This window comes from Rousettus aegyptiacus, unplaced genomic scaffold (genome assembly GCF_014176215.1).
Source record: "Rousettus aegyptiacus isolate mRouAeg1 unplaced genomic scaffold, mRouAeg1.p scaffold_m13_p_6, whole genome shotgun sequence".
In the NCBI taxonomy this organism is placed as follows: domain Eukaryota; kingdom Metazoa; phylum Chordata; class Mammalia; order Chiroptera; family Pteropodidae; genus Rousettus; species Rousettus aegyptiacus.
The window spans coordinates 73,944,018-73,962,988 of record NW_023416309.1 but is presented as its reverse complement, the minus strand read 5'-3'; positions in this window follow the sequence as shown (position 1 = coordinate 73,962,988).

Below are 18,971 nucleotides of genomic sequence, written 5' to 3'. Positions count from 1 at the left end.
AGTGATTCAGGAGATACTTATTGAATTCACACTATCAAACACATTCATTCATACATTCGGCTAATAATTCAACAAATATTAATTAAATGTCCACTGTGGATCAGTCACTGTACCAGGCACTGGAATGAAAGTGTGAACAAGTCAAGATAGAGTCTCTGCCCTGTGTGTGTGGCACTGTGTGTGGCATGTAGTAAATGTTCAGTAACTTATTTTGAATTGGATTGCATTTGCTTACAGTTCCTCTACTAAAAATTCCTTTGACCTCAAACATAAAAGTTTTCACATATGCAAAGCAGTGGACAATTAAGTAGGCCATAAAGTACTCTTCTATAATTCCCAGAGGCACCTCAAATTTGGTTTGTCGAAAACTAGGTTTATCATATTTCCCAAATCTTTCATTCCTTGTGTTCCCCAAATCGTAGTAAATGACATCATCATATACCTGGTTGCCCCAGTCAAAAACCAGGAAGTCATACTGGATCAGTCTCTCTTTCTCTTCCTCTCCATTATTCCCTCTCATCATATTCTTCTTTTTCCTATCACCACCAGTTGAAAAACAGTCTTGACAATTCCACTTCCTTAGCATCTATTTACTCTCCCCCATCTCTGGTTCCTGCTAACTCTGCCTATTGCAGGCCCTTATCATATCTCACCAGTACACCCAAGAAGTCTCTTCATGGGTCTCCTGTTTCTTTGTAACAGCATCACTTATCTCTTCCTGGGCCCTCACCTAACAACGACTACAAGGCCCTGCCAATAGCAGGCAGGAGAGCAATCTTCGCTCAAGTCTCAAGTGTTTATCGTTCATTTCCAAACACCCATTTCCTCCTCTCCATCAACCTGCTTTCTTTATCCCCTGCCACAATTTTATTCCTCATTTCTTCCAATAATACTCCCCTTTTTTTCTCCCCTAAACTTTATCTTCTTTGATTCCAAACCATCAACCTAACCATCCTATCCCTAAGCATAATCATTGTGCATAAAAGCTATTGAATATTATGATGCCCAGGCCCTGTGCCAAACACTGGTATTTCCCATACTGGTTCCTTCCTGCATAGCTGTTGTTTCTGTCTTTAACAACACCTTCTACAGAAAAACCTCTGAGATTATAACTACTTTGCTCACAGCTTTACCTTGTCCTTCCACATCTTAGTATTTTCAAGACAAAATTATAGGAACTATACTGTAATATCTTAATTCTGGATAATGCAAGTGGTTTACAAACACTCTCATGTGCATTATTTCATTAAAGCCTCTCCTGAGAGGTAGTCATGACAGATATTTTCCCCATGGAACAAAGCAAGAAATTAAGGCTCAGATAGACTATAGGTATGCATAGTTTACAAATGGTAGAACAGAAACTAAATGCAAAATTTCTGATTTGCAGTTCAGTGCTTTTTATATAACATCTCATTGTTTATATAGTGTTACTTTTTAGCATTATCATGTCTTCTTTGGTTATATACTTTCATCTTCTTAATTGAATTGTAAATAATAATAATAATTAATAACAACAACGACAACAACAAATGACATTACCTCAAGATAAGGACAATCTCTTCTAATTTGGGTAAAAGCCTTATTTTCTGTGTTACTAACAATTTTGATATAACTTTAGGTCATCACTAATTTCTGGTTATTGTCACACACACATACACCATGTAAAATTAATGGAGAGGAGGCAAAAGAACTAAAATGTTAAATCAAGCTATATTCAGAGACTGCAATATGCTGATTGACCCTGCAGCCAGACCAAGAAGAAACCTACAGAACAAAGGAAATTTTCTACTAGGATTCCTAACAACCCATTTCCCCACACCATGAAGGAAAATAGGAAAGAAAAGAGTCTTTAAGTAGTACCCTACACTAAATAAAATCATTCATCCCTATAGCTAAAACCATGAGGAACCTATGGATCACAGGCTGGGAATTGCCGCTGGCCTTTCATACTACATATTCTTACCTTTCGTGCTACATACTCTTATTCTTCCTCACTATATATTCATATCAAAGGAAAATGGGTAAATAAAATCTTTAAACTGTAACTCACAGGAAATAAAGAATGATGTATAAACTAGATTCCACTTTGTTTCCTCATCTTGGATTTTTGTTTTTGCTTTCTCTTGTCTTTGTTTTTTCCCCTCTCTAATAAACTTTCCTTCTGACTCTTACCTTGGTGTGTGTTTGAACTCTATCTTATGCTCTGCCAAGAACCCTCTTCTTTCTCAGTGCACAGCTTCAGTTCCCACCTCACTACTTTGGGGAATTTGGACTGTCCTGCATCACAATGACCAGATTGTAATACTTGTTGTTCCTATTGCAGTATCTCTTAAATTCACTTCTTCATTCTCACTACTAAACCCACTTCTTTTTCTTTGAGGGCTATTATATTTCCGAGAAAGGATAATTATTTTCTCAGATTAGTATAAACAAAAGAATCACAGAAAATAACATAAAAAGCTGAAGATTTGGTAACTACTATAGGACTTGTCCTCCTGCCATTGAAAAGAAAAAAGAAACTATACAAAATGACTATTTTCAAACATTGTAAAAGAGGTAGTGTAGGATTGTGATGGGGAAGAAATGAGATGAACCTGATGCAGGATGGGATGAATCTCTTCCAGCGGAGACTCAAGTCCTACAGAAAGAGAGGGAAGGAATGGGGTGCCCTCGACTGTGCACAGAAAAGAATTCAAGCATGCATCAGAATTAGAGACAGAAGGAAAGTTTATTAGAGAAGGAATAATGATCCACAGACAGAGGCATGATCTCCTCTCAAAGAGAAAATGGGACCCTGAATTTTGGAGGAATCCAGTTTAAATCTGTATTCCTTTCCAGGTGTGGATATGCAGCATTAAAGACATGAGGAAGTAGTTGTTAGTCATCTCAGCATATGATTTTGTTCCCCGTGGTCTGGCCATATGTTGATCAGCCAAGTTCCCATGTCTAGCAGCATTAGGCAGGCTCTGACTATAAGCTGGTTTAATATTTAGTCAATTTATGTAGTTCTCACACCTCTTTCCTATATTAAACTCTATAATTGCCCAGGCATTTTACCTAGAGATAAATTTCTGGACTGCAACACAAGGAGAGGAATCTCAAACAGAGCTTCACTGAATTGAGGAAACACAGATATCAGACAGAGTTCAGGGAGCCCAAGGCAGAATTAGAGGGCAGAACACCAGACAGGAGGGATCTACACAAAGAGCTCCAGAAATCTTCAGGGGGGTCTCCTGGAGCACTGGACTGAATATCAATCTAACCAACAGTGAAATTCCATGAGGCTGGGCAAACAGAAAGAGAACAATTAGTAAGTGACCACACATATAAATTCACCTAGTAGATATGAGAGAGAGAGAGAGAGAGAGAGAGAGAGAGAGAGAGAGAGAGAGAGAGAGAGAGAGAGAAATTACTTGTGGATCTGTTAGTCAAAAATTCCCTGGACTCATGCAGGGCTGAAAATTCTTCAAGTGCCCATCAGTCGGAGTGGAGACACCTCATTAAATACATGGGGCATTCGGCAAAGACCCCAGGAAAGTCCCCTACACTAGTGGGGCTGGATCTGTCCAAAAAATGCTTAAAAACAAGTTTCAAAAAGATCAGGGTGATCCATAAGTAAATTAACTCACAAGTAAATTAACTATCTGACAGAGTAAAGTTTGATTTAAAGGAATACAAGAAAATCAAGCACTCAGCAATACAAAATTCACAAAAGCTGGCACCTAATAAAAAATTACTAGCAATGCAGAGAAGCAGGAAAGCGTGACCCATAACCCGAAGAAAATATAGTCAGTAGAAACAGATCAGATATGACAGAGATGATGGAATTGGCAGACAAGGACTTTAAAACAGCTATTACAGAAATTATCATAAAGTAAAAAGGGGAGAAATGAAGATATAAAAATCACCAAATGGAACTCTTGGAGACAAAAAAGACAATATTTGAAACAAACATTTCACAAGATGCAACTAACACCAAATAAGACAGTCACAAACCAAACTGGCACACTGAATAATAAAACAAAGCATAAAGATGACTTTGCTGCAAGGGTTTCAACCTGTAACCCTGGGAAAACTCAAGGCTACAGGAGCAGTGAGTTCTGAGATGGTCACAGACTAAGGGGTTTAATGGAAAGTTATTTGGCTTTTTCAGGTAATTGGCTATCTAGCGGCCTTCTTTCTTATTTGGGTCAAGACAGTCGAATCAGGGGAACAAAGAAGTCCAGAGATGGCACGAACAGACTTAGCGTTTGGGGATTGGTTGATGCCTTCTGCTGATTTCTGAGAACAGCCATAAATTGCTGTAATGTTAGGTTAAGTTTGTTTTATGTGCTTACGCTGACTATCTCAATTTTGTCCCTGACATAAATGATGCCATTTTTGGTTTATAAGACACTGTAGATAAATGAACTTAAAGACATAGCAAAAGAACTATCCAAAATGAGACATAGAGGTAAATATTTAATGTATAAAAAGCTAAAATTCTGTGGAACAGAATAAATATAAAACAACAAAAATGGGCTGGAAATATATGTGCAATAAATAAATATATGAACACTGTCTACAGTATATAAAGAACACTTATAGGTTGGCAAACGAATAATATTGAGATTCCAAAGATTAATGTATGAAAAACTAGGTACAGACCTGACATGAAATACGATCAGAAAACAAACATACAGAACAATGTTCCACTTCACTGAATCAAATAAATGCAGATAAAAATATCGCCAAGGTACTAATTTACAGCAGTTAAATTAACAAAAATTTAAAACATTCCAAACCACATACCATCTGCCAGCATGCATTCCAAAAGAATAAAATAGTTAAATGTAAAAATGGTTTCATTAAACCATGAAAGCTTTTCTATGACTCAAAATCTAGAATCCATAAAAGCAAAGACTGACAAGACAAATGACAAACTGGCCATAGATATTTGCCATTCATATCACAAAGTACTAAAGTCCCCAATATTTAGAGTGCTTACGAAATGAGAAGAGAAAAAAAGGTCATCAGCCAATAGACAAATGGCAAAAGACACGTAAAGAGAGATCACAGGAAGGGACGAAAAAGGGCTTTTAAACATATGAAAAGAGATTCAACCTCACACGTAATAAGACAGAGCAAATGAAAGAACACCAAGGTACCATTTTTCACCAATCAGACTGGCAAAAATCTAATAAGAACAATGGTAATAAAGGTAATCAACACTCTCTTGCTATATCCCATTCACTGTTCTAAGTGCTTTAGACACATTTAACTCATGTGTTTACTAGCACACTCCTTTGTGTATGGTAGTATAAGGTAATCACAGTCTCATATGTTGCTAGTGGGTATATAAATTGCATACAACTCCTATATAGGGTAATATGGTAATATCTAACAAGATTACAAATATATTTACCCTTTGATCCAAGAGTACCATTTTTGAGAATTCATTAATCAAATATACTTGCACACGGGCAAAATAATGTGAGTAGAAGGTTAATTATTGCCTCACTGTTTGCTTTAGTAAAAGACAGGTGGAAAAGTCTAAATGTTCATCAGTGGGTAACTGGCTAAATACGATACAATACATTTATACATGGAATATTTTACAGCTATAAAAAGAATTGGAAAATTCTCTGTACTGATATAGAAAGGTTTCAAAATGCAGAAAAAAAAAAAGAGGCAAGATTAAGAATAGCTTGTTTCATATTCTCTCTTTTGCATACATTCATTTTGCTGGTTTGTTCACAAAGAAATTCTAAAAGGGTGTACAAGACTAAAACTAATAACGTGGACTCTGGGAAGGAGATATGTGGGGATTAGAAAGAAGAGGATAAAATAAGATTTTTTTCATTTTATACTTTTTTATTATTCTAAAAATTGAAGTGAAATGAGTGCATTTACCAGTTCTTGGAGACTATAGTATGTACTGGTACTATACTATGGGTAACGATTTGCCTCCAAATATTTAGAAACATAAAAATATTCATAACCCTATCTCCATGTAAGTAGAAGGTTAATCATACCCAAAGTAGTATAGACACTGATAAAACAGATGATTCCATAAATAAATAAATGGGAGAAAAAACAAATGGCAAAAAGAGATAGCATAATAACCTCACAGACTGGTTGTGAAAATTAAATGAGATAATTTTATATGAAGAATTTAGCAAAGCGCCTTCTAGGTAAAGATAAACTAGCAGAAAATGATTGGCAAAGTAGAACTTGGATTCAGGGAAAGTTTTCTTCTTTGTCTCAGAACTGGTAATTATCAAGACTCAGATTCCAGGCAAGATAGATGTACCCTCATGGACACTCCCGGTGTGATGAGGATAACATGGCTTCTTTGAGGTGCGTGTTGACTGGGAATAAAGCAGAGCGGAATTTATTAGCGACCTCTTGAAGACGGCCCGAGGGTTCTACGGGTGGCCACACTGAGCGGCAGATATAAATAATTCCTTGTTTGGAATTTCCATTTCAATATTTCAATATTTCCAAACCCCTTGCAGATATTGTTCTAAGTTGCAATTTGGTCTGTTTGTTTAAGAAACATAAAGAGATAGGCCTATCCAACATATGTCATGTAACCTAGTAGATTTGAAAAGGAACCAAATAGAACAAATATAACACATTTTAAAATACAACGAGTAATTAAAACTTAATGAATAGGTTTGATAGCAGGTTAGACACTGTTTAGGAGAGAATTAGTAGAAGATACAACATTCATACTTACTCAGAATACAACCAAAGGGAACAATGAAATGGAAAATATGAGGTAAAAGTTAAGAGAGAAGATGTAAGAGGGGTTAATATACGTCTAATCAGAGCTCTCGACAAAGAGGACAGACGAAATATCGAGGATGTAATGGATAAGAATATTTCAGAACTGAGGGAGGAGACGTATCCATAAATTCAAATATCACAGAGACCCCTTAGCAGAAAAGGTTTAAAATTTAAGAGAAACCTACACACAGGTACACCATGGTGAAATGCAGAACATCCGAGGCAAGGAGAGGTTCTTAAATGGAGTCGCAGAACGTAGTAAATGACACTATGAGAATGCAATCTGTGGGAGCTACTACAGAAAATAAACACCTTGTTTCTTCAACAAATAACTTAGAAATGTAAAAAAGAGGGAAAAGAACAAATAGATTTTAAAAACTAACAAGTGTAAAAACTACTAGCAATATGAGCATCTTATTCAAACAGAGTAAAAAATCTTCTCTGAGGTCATTGGAAATTTAAACACTTGGGTATTTTATGGTATTAATAAGTTGTTGTTAATTTTTAGAGGCAATACTAGAATTATGATTATGATTATGATTAAGAGAAATCCTTTATATTTTAGATTTGTCTACATACTGAAATATTTATCTAGGAAATAATGTCATCTTCGATTTGCTTCAAAATCGAACGGGAGGTTGGAAAGTGGGTAAGAGTACAGATAAAACAAGATTGGCCATGAATTCATAACTACTGAAGTCGAGTTATGAGCAAACAGGAATTATTCTACTATAGATCCACTTTTTCACATAACTAGGTTTTTCTTAAGCCAGATTGCTTACAAAGAGAGTTGATTTCTCAGGTGTTGTAGAACCATCTATGGAAAGCAGAACACAATGAAATGACAACTCCTAGAACCAGTGCAAATGTATTTCAAGAATGAAGGCAAAATAGAGACATTTATTTGGCTACCAGCAATCCCTCAATAATGGAAATTCTAAAGTATATACTTCAGGGTAAAAGAAAATGGTCCCAGGTGGAAATTCATAATATCAAGAAGATAGAAAGAATACAGAAAGTTGTAAAGAGATGAGTAAATGTAAATGAAAATGGATTCTGTAAAACATTGGTATTATGAGGATTCTTAAAAAATGAAAACACCCAGTCTAGAAAGAGAATAGCGTAATTTAAAATATTCTACAATAGTCGAGATATGGAGACAACCTGATGTCATCAATGGATGAATAGCTAAAGAAGAGGTTGTACATATATACAATGAAATGTTACTTAGCCATAAAAAAATGAATGAAATATTGCCATTTGCAACAACATGGATGGACCTAAACAGGATGATGCTAAGTGAAATAAGTCATACAGAGAAAGACGAATACCATATGATTCCAACTATGTATGAAATCTAAAAAACAAAGAAATGAACAAACAAAATAGAAACAAACTCATAGATACAGAGAACATTTCGACGGTTGCCAGATTGGAGAGGGGTTGCGGGGCTCAGTGAAAAAGGGGGAAGGGATCGAGAAGTACATATTGGTAGTTACAAAATAGTCATGGGGATATAATTAAACTATAGTAAAAAGAATATAGTCAATAATATTGTAATAACTACGTATGGTGTCAGATGGGTACTAGGTTTATTGGGGGTGATCACATAGTTATACAAATGTCTAATCACTATATTGTACACCTGAGACTAATAGAATATGGGATGTCGACCATATGTGAAAAATAAAAATTATTAAAAATAAAAGAAAATATTCTAAGGTTCTTGTATTTTCTGGGATGAATGTAAAAATATTAATTAAATTTTGATTTTCGTACATTAAGAATGCATGCTGTAATTTTCAAGTTAAGCACTAAAAGAACAGGAAACAGTACAGAACTTCCAAGCAGCTGACGGAGGGGTTGGAATGATTTAACAAATAATAACCAATCCAAAAGAAAGTAATAAAGGATAAGGAATAACGTCACAGAACAGGCAGGACAATTTGAAAGCATAAAATTAGATGATGTATATAAAACAAAATATGTAAATAATGCCATGAAATGTAAATCACCTAAATGTTCCACTTGAAATCAAGTATTGGTTTATTGGTTTTTAAGAGAAACATATATGAGATTTTAGAAGAGTTGAAAAATTTTAATTGAGAAATATTATTTTAAAAATGTGTGGGTCTACGGCCATACTACTCTGAACAAGTCTGATCCTGTATAATCTCAGAAGCTAAGAAGGGTAGGCCTGGTTATTACTTGGATGGGAGACCGCCTAGGAAGACCTAGGTGTTGTAGGTGTAAAAATAAAAAATAAAAAAATGAGAGATTATAAGCTGACAAGGTTCTTGCAATCTGTGAGGTCAATCAAGGGTCGCCTTGCCTAAAAAAAATTAGCTTAAATTAAAATTAAATAAATAAATAATAAAATATGCGTGTGTGTGTGTGTGTGTGTGTGTACCCAAAAGAATTGAAAGCAGAGAGTCAAAGAGATCATTTTTACACCAGATTTCATACTATCACTGTTCACAGAAGATGGAAACAACCCAAGCGCCCATAAACAGATGAATGACTAGGCAAAACGTGGCATATTCATACAATGAACTATTAGTAAGCCACAGAAAGGAATGAAATTCTGCTATATGCTCCAGCAGGAATGAATCTTGAAAACATTACACCAAGTTAAAGAAGCCAGGCACAAAAGTGCAAATATTGTATGATTCCACTGATAAGAGGTACCCAGAAGAGGTAAGAGAGGGAATTCCTCCTAGAGGCAGGAATGGAGAATTATTGTTTAATGATCATTTCCCTTTGAGATGATTGAAAAGTTCTGGAAATAGATAGTGGTGATGATTGCATAACAACGTGACTGTACTTAATGGAGCTGAATTGTACACTTTAAATGGTCAAGATGGTAAATTTTTTGTTATATATATTTGCCACAATAAAAAACTAGTACATATGCATATATACATATATACACACACACACACACACACACGATTATCTAGCAAGTATTTGTCACTCTGTTATTTGCAGAAACAAAAAACTGAAGGCAAGCAGCTTTCTAGAGATAAGGAGGTTCAGTTCATATTGATGAAATGCTCAATTCATAAGAAAGATATAACAATTTTAAATTTATGTGAACCTCGTAACATAATCTCAAAATGCATGAAATAAAGATCGACAGAACTACATGGAGAAGCAGTCAAGTCCACACTCATACTGCAAAATATTCATATACCTCTCTCGGTAATTGATAGAACAAGCAGATGAAAGATCAGTAAGAATATAGATTCAAAACTGAAAACAATAAATAAAAAGAAACAGAAACAGAAAAAAAAGACTATAGATTTGAACAACACAATAAACGAACTCAATCAAGTGGACATTTGTAGAACACAGCACCCAACCTTGCATAATACATATTCTTTACAAGAACGCACAGAATCTTTTCAAAAATGGACCACAGGACAGTAAAGTAAGTCTCAACAAAATGAGAAGACTGCAGACTGGCAATATCATGACTACTATGCACAATCAAGCCAGACACCAAGAGCAAAAACCTGCTTATGAAGAAGACAGCTTGGTATCAGCACAGTAATTGACAAATTGAACATTTGGAGTAGAATGACGAGCTCAGAAAGGGGCCCAGGCATATTCGTCATGTTGACAGAGGTGGTGCTGTCGATAAGGGAAGGGGGGACTACTTGATAAACGATGCTGGATCTTTATCCATATCATACACAAATCAATTTCAAGAAGTTTAAAGGTCTAAATGTAAAAGATAAAACTGAAGTTTTCAAAAGAAAATATAGAAGAATACCTTCAAGACCCCAAGGGGAAATTTCTTAAAAGAGACATAGATAATACTTATCCTAAAGAAAGAAATCAATAAACTCCCGTTCATCAAAAAACATTATACAATTAATTGCTGAAGATAGGTGACTAGAATGTGAGAGTTTATTATATTTTCTCTCTATTTTTATGTATGCTTAAAATGACAATTAAAAAGTTTTTTACAAAAGGCTCATAAGAAAATTATAAGAGAACTGGTGGTGTTGAAGAGGATATTTACAACATATATATCCAAAAAAAGATAATTACATTATTCTTAACAGCTAATTGTAGGAAACCATCCGATATACATTAACACTTGTTATGGTGCGTTTAAATTTGAGACCCACGGAGCCAATTGAGATTAATTATGAGCCTGCATTAGCAGGCCGGCAACTGACTCTCCCCACTTAAGAGAATCAGTCCCGAGCTTTCAGAGGAAGCAGCTTATAAAGCCTAAAACCACATCAAACAAGCAAGCAGGTTTCCAGAAGCAGAAGTCAGCCATTAGTATATCTTTGCACAGGACATCTCCTAGAACTACACCCTGGTTATACATTAAGCAGATTATAGAAGCAGAAGATGTCTGTTATCTTCTGGTGCAAAAATGTTGTTTCTGGGGGACTCTTAAATCTTATAGCAAACAGGGCCTGGTAGCCAGTTCTGTTATCTGCATCCTGGCGGTGATGTTGTTTGCTTTTTTTTTCTTTTCTTTCTTGGAGCTGGCGCTTAAAGATATCACTGCTCCCTGTCTTGCCCTAGTGACTAATTTACTGGAGAATTTTTCGCTCTAACACACTGAAATGGATAAATTAATTGTAATATATTCATACAAAAGAGCACTACAAAACAACAGAAATGGATAAACTATAGCTACATGCAGCAATGTGAATGAATATTGCAAATATAATATTAAGCTAAAGAAGATAAAAATAATTTAGTTTGATTCTATTTATACGAAGTTCGAAAAAGGCAAAACTAAATCATACATATATACATAGAAAATTTATAAAGATAGGCAAGGAAAAGATTATCACGATGTTAGGAGGGTAGTTATTTCTAGGAGAAGCTGTAGGGGAATCTGGATAATAGGATGCTGACAATAGTCTACTTCTGGAACTGGGTGTGCTTACCTGGGTACTTCTTAAATGCTTTAAATTTTTCTTTAAATTCCATATATATATGTGCACTTTTGTATGTTCTATACAGTCCACATTTTAAAAGGTTAAGAAAAGGAAAAGACATGACATTTTTAAAGATAACCACCACCGTAGGGTAAATCATTGAGTAACTAAAATTTCACAAGAAAGATTTAAAAGAGTACCCAGAAATTGATAGGCCAATCGGAAAATGTATGATTAAAAAGAACAAGAGCAAGAGAGACACACAGACAGCGAGGGATTGTCACGCTTCAGGTCTGGCTCAAAACAATTCACACTCTACTGCTTAGAAATACAAACAAGGAGCAGGCGTATCAACTTAGATCAGGTAATAGATAGGACAGGCCAGTGGCTCTTAAGCCTTTTGGATACATTAGTTTCTCAAGAATTTGACAAAACTTAGAAACCCTTTCTCCGGAAAAATCACATGTACAGGAAATTTGCATCCAATTTCAAGGCAGCACACACCCACTGTAACTCAGCTGTGAACAAGAGGGGAAAGCTTCACAAGAACGCAGGCCTGGAATATATTTTTCCAGGCCTTTTGAGCCACAAAGTAGGTCATTTGGATCAGCACACCTCCAGAAGTGACACAGTCACCCAAAACCAGTCTTCTAAAACCAGAAATGGTACAGAAAAGACTGGGACATCCCCACAGAACGGGGACTACCTCAGAAACCTTCCTGAACGTGATGAACTGAGAGATGCTCTAACCATTTTAAGCAAACTTAGCAGTTAAAGAAATTCTGCTTGGTAATTGAGAAAGGGTAAACCCTCTAATCACACCCTGGCAGTGCTTTGCAAGCCATTCAGTAGCTCACCAATGAAACTGAAGGGGCTATCAATCCTGCTGTTGTAAAGGGCACCAATCGCGTCCTTTGCACAACTAGTTGTACTTAAACAGAATAAACATGAGCTCAGTCTGGGGCAGTTCCATGCTTTAAAGATGCCAAAAGTAATATGGACATTTTCAGAGACACCGTGTTGAGGAAAACAGTAAATATGGTATGGAAATGGCAGAGTAAAATTTAAAGGTGCATACAACCTTTAATTTACAGCCAAGATGATGATGCAGGACAGGGCGAATTTCCACAAGTTGGTGGGAGGACCAAGCCCTGCGCCAAGAAGAAGAAGGTTCTTTGGCGAAGAGTGTAGAAAAATTCAACACACACGCCAAAGTTAGAGTCAAAAGGAAAGTTTACTAGAAAAGGGGTAACACTTCACAGACGAGAGTGTGGTCTCCTCTCAGAGGCAGAGAGTGAGAGGGACAGTGAGAGACAGTGAGAGAGAGACAGAGTAAAGGGATCCCGAGTATTCAGGGGATTCAGTTTATATATCATTCTTTAGTTCCCATTTCCTTTGAGATAGACAAAGAGTGAGGAAAGGGAAGAGTAGGTAGGTGAAAAGGTAAGAATATGTAGAGTGATAGGCCTGCTGGCAGTTCCCAGCCTTTAATCCTTAGGTTCCCCGTGGCTTTGGCCATAGGGAATGACTCTAGGTTCCTGGTTCCCTTTCACAGGTGTGGAGAATGGGTTGTTTGTAATCCAGCAGAAATCTTTCTTTATTCTGCAGATGTCTTCCTGGCCTGGCTGCAGGGCTGATCTGCATATTGCAGTCTCTGATTGTGGCTTTATTAACGTTTTCATTCTCTTGCCTCCTCCCTACATTATCGTGATTTAAGGCAAAATATGTCACTCATGGACTTGATGGGTATTAATTTGCACTTGGTTATAGGCTTATTGGTTTAAGAATTTCTGTTCAAAAAATAGATTCCTACTTTCTGCCCAATTTTTCTGTGAACCTAAAACTGCTCTAAAAATAAAATCTATTAGTTTTTAAAATGTAGGCTCTGGATATAAATAATATTCTTTTTTAAAAAACTTGGAATCAGAGTATTCATTGTTAAACAGTTACAAAATATAAGTGATAGCATTTCTGATCTTAAATCTTAGAAACAACACTAGATTTTTTTGTCTTCAGAAAGAATGCTAGGAAACCTATTTTATGAAGTATGTGCTTCTTAAAATAAAGTGGAAATATTGTTCTTGTTTAGATAAATCAGGAGAGGAAGTTAAACTGAATGAGCATGCAAAAATTAAATAAATAAATAAATAAACGACAGATGTGCTTTTGAGGACAACTGAAAGTGACAGAAATGTACAACAGTAAGGGGACCTGGCGGTGTTTCACTACTAGGGCAGCAGTGTTCTTAAAATATTTTTGCTTTTATATAATAACGTAATTAAAATGCCCTAAATAAAAAAGTAGTATGTGATGAGTCTCAAGCAGGTTATGGGTATAAACAACTGTGTATTTTCTTTTTCATTTTATTAATATATTTTATTTAAGTCAACATATCCAAAATATTGATCTCAACATATGCTCAATATAAAAACACCAATATTTTCCTTTTATATGAGTGTATCATCTTCAAAAAGTTTGCTTTACACTTATAATACTTCTCAGTTTCGACGGTCCACATTTTAAGTTCTCACTAATGGCTAGTGATTTTCTTTCTTTTTTAAAAAATTTTATTAGTTTCAAGTATACAGTACATTGGTTATCCATTTATATAGTTTATAAAATTATCCCTCTATTGCTTTTTCTCCACTCTGGCTCTCCAGCTAGCCATTACATTAATGCAAACTGCATTCTCTACGCCATGCTTCCCATCCCCATGACCATATATCAACTACTAATTTGTACTTCTTTAACTCTTCACCTCATTCTCCCAGTCCCCCAAACTCCTTCCCCTCTGGCCATCACCAGATTATCCTCTATATTTGTGAGTCTGTTTTTGATTAGTTTGTTCTTCTTGTTCCTTAGATTCTGCATATAAGTTATATGGTATTTATCTTTGACCTATTTCATTCAACATAATAACCTGTAGGTCCATCCATGTCGTTGCTGTTGGTAGGATTTCATTTTTGTTGTTGTTGTTGTTTTTTTAATGGCCGAGTAATATTCCATCATGTTGTCTCTCGATGGGGCATTTAGGTTGCTTCCATATATTGGCTATTGTAAACTGTGCTGCTCTGAACATAGGGATGCATAGATCTTTACAAATTATTGTTTTGGTTTTCTTTGGATAAATACCCAGAAGTGCAATTGCTGGGTCAAAAGGTATATCCATTTCTAATTTTTTTGAGAAATCTCCAGACTGTTTTCCATAGTGGCTGTACCAATATGCAATCCCACTAATAGCGTATGAGAGTTCCCTTTTCTCCACATCCTCATCAACACTTGTTCTTTGATTTATTCTGACAGGTGTAAGGTGATATCTCATTGTGGTTTTAATTTGCATTTCTCTGATGATTAGTGACCTTGAGCACCTTTTCATATGTCTATTGGACATCTGTATTTCCTCTTTGGAGAAATATCTGTTCAGATTTTCTATCAAGTTTTTCATTGGATTGTTTTTGTTGTTGTTGCTGTTGTTGAGTTGCATGAGTTCTTTACATATTTTGGATATTAACTTCTTTCCAGATGTATCATATGTGAATATCTTCTCCCATTCAGTTGGTTGTCTTTTTGTTTTGTTGATGGTTTCCTTTGCTGCACAAAACCTTTTTAGTTTGATATAATCCCATTTGTTTATTTTTTCTTTTGTTTCCCTTGCCTGAAGAGATATATCCAAAAAGAAATTACTGTTAGCAATCTCAGAGAGTTTGCTGACTTTAAACCATTTTGAGTCTATTCTTGTATATGGTGTAGATCCAGTTTCTTTTTTTTTTTTTGCGTGTATTTGTCCAATTTTCCCACCATCATTTACTGAAGAGACTGTTTTTACCCCGTTGTATATTCCTGCCTACTTTGTCATATAGTGAGTAAGAGTACAGGCATGGATTTATTTCTGGGCTCTCTATTCTGTTCCATTGATCGAGTATCTGTTTTTATGCCAGTATCATACTTTCTTGATTACTGTAGCCTTGTAGTATAGTTTGATATTAGGTAGTGTGGTACCTTCAACTTTGTTCTTCTTTCTCAAGATTACCGTGGCTATTTGGGATCTTTTATGGTTCCAAATAAATTTGAGGATTATTTGTTCTAGCTCTCTGAAAAATGCCATTGGCATTTTCATAGGGATTGCATTTAATCTGTAGATTGCTTTGGGTAATATGGCCATTTTAATCATGTTGATTCTTTCTACCCAGCACAGTATATGCTTGCATTTATTTGTACCTTCTTCGATTTCTTTTTTCAGTGACTTATAATTTTCATGGAACAGGTCTTTTACCTCCTTGGTTAATTCAATTCCCAGGTTTTTTATTGTTTTTGAAGCAACCGTAAATGGGATTGTTTTCTTAATTTCTCGTTCTGAAAGTTCATCATTGGGGCATAAAAAGGCCACTGACTTTTGAATATTAATTTTGTATCCTGCTACTTTATTGTATTCATGGATAAGTTCTAACAACTATGTATATTTGACACAACTGTAAATCAACAGCTTTCAAAAGAATCCACCGACTCCAATTCAGATATATTTTCCATTCAGATGCTAGTTTGCTATTTTTAGGCCATAGGTAATTGCAGACATGACGGTTGTCCTGCATATTTTCAAGAATAGTTACCATGTTCAGAATGTTGCAATAACTCCTCTATGTATTAACCTACGACTAAAAATCTAATGGTTATTTCATAGTGTCTCTGGAAATATGAAAGATAACCATGACCTAGAATTTTTGCAAATGGGAAATGCTTAAAAGGAAAAGCCTGAATCACAGTTAATAAAGATGAGTTGTTATACATACAATCTATGTTCTTTTTATTATTTGGATTGTGTTAGGTACATTGAAAAGGCATCACAGACATGAGTTTTCTCCTTCTGGACCTGTTTACTCAAATTTTTCTAGTATGTCAGGAGAATGTTTTTATAGCACTTTCTAGAAGGTTCTTTAAATTAGTAGATACAGCTCTAATGAGATGTTCAAGGATGAAAGGTGGGAGAAAACAGAATAATTAATAATGGAATAATTATTCAAGAGATCTCTGTCAACATCCATACCAGCACTTTTCAAAATTTCATAGCCTATGTAGAGCCAAGTACTCCATATGTCCAGGTCGTGTTCTCTATATCATCCACAGAAAATCCTAAAAGAGGAGATTCTCAAAAGCAGATGTTAGGAAAATTTCCATAGGGAGAGAGTCTGAAGAGGAGGCCCGACAAATCCAGCATTGTTTCAAGAGTTTAACAGAAATTTTAAACCAAACATGTCTTGGGCAGCAACAAGATGATGTACTGTGCCTTTTAGCAGGCACTAAGGCATTATATAGAACAAGGCAAGACGAATAGAAGTACAGGGACACGACTCACCCCAGATGAGGGAAAATGCCTTATCATATTTTCCCAGAGCAACAGCCTGTTCTAGGAACCAAGACAGTGTGAGACATACGGGAATAGTAAATCAGTCTCTGAGGAGGTTTACTATAGGAAGCAATCTCTATTCTGGCTGGGAAGTAGCTAGATCCAGCTCCAGGGCCAGGCGGCACTTACATCGTGGAAGAGTCTCTCCTCCATAGCAGAGATGCTTCTTTAACATAGATTCTTTTCTCAGCGTAGGTGGTGAAGACAAGCAGATCTAACTCTTACTTGTTCTTTCTTCTATGTTCATAAATGATAATAAATATGCAATGCTAAGAGGTTATTATAATTTATAATGAAATGTTGATATATTTTATTTATTCATATGATTCATTTCAGACAAATTGACAATCTTATTCTTCTCATAAAGAGCACTTCTTGAGGCTAATAAATAAACTCTTGAGAGAGCTCTAATCTGACGCTGACTAAATATAGGTTTTGGCAGGTGTAAGCAGGTGGAAGTCAAAAGTCTGTTGCTATGACTCACTGATGGTCATCGAAACACCTTCATATCTAGAAAACTGTCTCCTTTTGACTCTTCAATATACTTTGTGCCAGATTATGTTGGATTATACATTTAGGAGAAGTAGGTTTTTGTAGTGTTCTCACTCCCACCCCAGGCTCCTCAGCCCAGGGTTCCATGCCAAGAAGAGAAGTCTCCACAACTTCTGCCTGTGAAAACCAGCAGAGATGGTGGCTGACTGAGACTGAGGAAGTCCCAGACATTCCTCTTAAAGGGCCCACACAGGAAATTGCCCACTGACAGATTCACTTGCTCTGAGCTTGAGTGCTGGGACAGCAGCTCAAAAAGCAGCAGAAACATATGAGGAGGAAATGAATTGTATGGCCTCAAGACAAGGGCTGGAGGGGCAGCTTTCTCCCAAGCAGAACTGTGGGTAGACTCCATTGTTCCTTTGTTGAGCCCTACCTCTCCTGGCATGTAGACTCAGGTGGCCACCATACCTGAGTCTCCATCAATCTGGCTAACACTGGTTTCCCAACCCTGGTGATTTGTTGAGACCCTGCCCCAATCAACTTGTGGTCCCACCCAAGCTTCTTCCAGTGGCTTTCCCATACAAATGGCCTGTCTTGGCTAATGCTTCACACTTTTCTAAAATCTCTCAAAAGTTCACGAAACCCATATAAGCAGTATTTGGCCTTGGCATGCCTTGTACCTCTTGCTAAGGAATCCCAGACAAAGAAGCAGTGGTAGCTGGTCTCGATTCATAGATTGGTGTCTTAAGGCACCTCCAAGCTCTACATGGATGGCAGCCATCTGCAAATTGCTCTATGGCTCAAACCAGTTATCCTAGGCAGGGCAAAGGCTGCAGCTAAATGTGGCCGGCTTTGGTGGGCCCCGCCTAGGAAGTCTTGGGTCAGCACACCAAGAAGCCAGCTTCAGATTCAGCCAGAAGAAAACCTGGCTGCCTCCTCGAATGGCATACCCATAGGGCAGAGTGGACAGGCACCAGAGCCTTGCTAAAGTGAATCTGGCTGTACAGGGTCAGCTCCTGCACACTAGCTCCCCCACTGGTAACGGCCAGGCCTTACAACCAATCAGACCAAGGATCAATCCCTCCCATTAATGTGCAAACAGCAACCCAGGCTCAACTACAACAAGAGGGTACACACAACCCACACAAGGACATACCTAGAATATCACCTCAGGTAACCAATGAGACTGCACCACTGGATACCTACTACCTAAGGCCACTTGACTAAGACTTGGAGACATAGCAACACTACCTAATATATAGAAACACAGGAAGGCAGCCAAAATGGGGAGACAAACATGTCCCACACGAAAGAACAGAACAAGGTGTCAAAAAAATAACTAAACAAAATGGAGACAAGCAATCATCAGAGTTCAAAACACTGGCTATAAGGATGCT